The sequence below is a fragment of the Meleagris gallopavo genome, chromosome 4 (assembly GCF_000146605.3).
Source record: "Meleagris gallopavo isolate NT-WF06-2002-E0010 breed Aviagen turkey brand Nicholas breeding stock chromosome 4, Turkey_5.1, whole genome shotgun sequence".
Taxonomy (NCBI): domain Eukaryota; kingdom Metazoa; phylum Chordata; class Aves; order Galliformes; family Phasianidae; genus Meleagris; species Meleagris gallopavo.
In genome coordinates this window covers 16,808,703-16,810,387 of record NC_015014.2, presented here as the reverse complement: position 1 = coordinate 16,810,387, position 1,685 = coordinate 16,808,703, and positions in this window count along the sequence as shown.

The following is a 1,685-nucleotide window of genomic DNA, read 5'->3' as shown; positions in this document are numbered from 1 at the left end:
CGGGGCCCGCAGGTGCTCGGCTGCCTGGACGCCGGGGCCGGACGCTTCCAGCCACCGCGTCTCCGCTTCCAAAAGCTGCCTTCCGAAGGCTCTCCACGGACCGGGGACTGAAGCCGACGCTAATCGCTGTGCCCCCGCTTTCGGGCAACAGGCTGCCGCTCCTGGGCTCAGCCCTGCCGTCCAGGCCTCAGTGATGAGGTCCGTGAGGTATTCTGGAAGAACGGGGGCTCTGCGAACTGCGCAAGTGACACGGCAGAGCAGCAGTCTGCCAGCAGAAAAGAAAGGACAGGGACATTCGGAAGAACAAAGGGGACTATTGTAGCTCTGTAGGGAAGAAGTCCACTTCTCGAGCAAGGTTTAGGGTTACCACACAGCGACTGCTTCTTCAGCTCCTCTGAGCCACCAAACCCTACTTCTGCAACCTGTCCAAAGCTTGTATTAGGGAATAATACACAATCCATTGTACAGGCTAAAAATAAAAAATTTAAAAAAATGAGCAGTGATAGAAACTGCAGTTTCTGGTTTGCAAATGAATGAGAACACAGCAGAATTTCTGCTCTGTGCTACCATCAGAGCTGTGCTTTCCCCAGGCTCTGAGAACAGGCAGCTGTCTGTAACATACCACCCCCTCACCCCCTTGAACGTGTTCTGAAATATCTCCCACCTCGGCTCTGTGTGTGAATTCATCAGGACTTGGCCTCCTCCATTCCTTTCAATAAATCACGTTCACTGATTACCTGCTTTTAACCAACTGAGTCATTGGCAGCATAGGGAAGCCTTCTGCCTGGCCATGAAAGTATTTGTGAACCGTTTCATTTGAACTAACAGCAGACCCTGAGTTAACAAAAGAGCACTACCTCCATTTAGGAGCTTCATATAGTCCAGTTCTAAACCAAGTAACCATACATCTTCCCCTCTTCTAAAGGCATACGCAACAGCTCACAATCAAGGACCACCCTATCCATGGTTCAGCTTTCAAATGTCATCTTTCTTAATTTGCACACTGTTCACTTTGCTTCTATTTACAAATGAACTAAGAAGGTCCCCTCTTCCACCTGCTCCCCCCTCCCTGAAAAAAAACATATTAGCTACTGCAGAAGATCATTGTTGCTTTTTGCTGTTAGAAAACCCATTCTTCCATACCAAGCATCTCAAAATGTGAAAAAGCATCAAAAAGTGAAAGCACCTCTGAGGCCATCCTGAGCAGGTGGTTCTTAGCTCATTAAATAGCTCTCACAGCAATCTTACTTTCTCACAACTTGTTATACCTTAAAATACTGGTATCTTAAACCTGTGCATTTAGTTTTCCAGATTAAAAAAAAAAGTTTTGGCATTATGATGCACAACTGTCAGTCTTTAAGTATACCATCACTACATACTATGATCTAAAACCCTACCAAAAACACTTCCAGAGTTCTTAAATCAAGAGCCAAGGCAGTTATCTCAGCCAAGCTTGAAAATAAGTGCACTTTACATACACAAACACCCAAGTGAAGTGACCCAGTTATCCCCTCTGCCACTGTGATTGACAAAATCCAAGGCCATCAGCTGGACCCACCTTGTATCAACTGTGTAAGTACATTTTTACATGATTTGCACACTTTATACCACATATTCCTTATTTTAAAATTACCAGTAATTACTAATGTTATTTTTGTTTGATTTAATAAATTTATAGATACGAT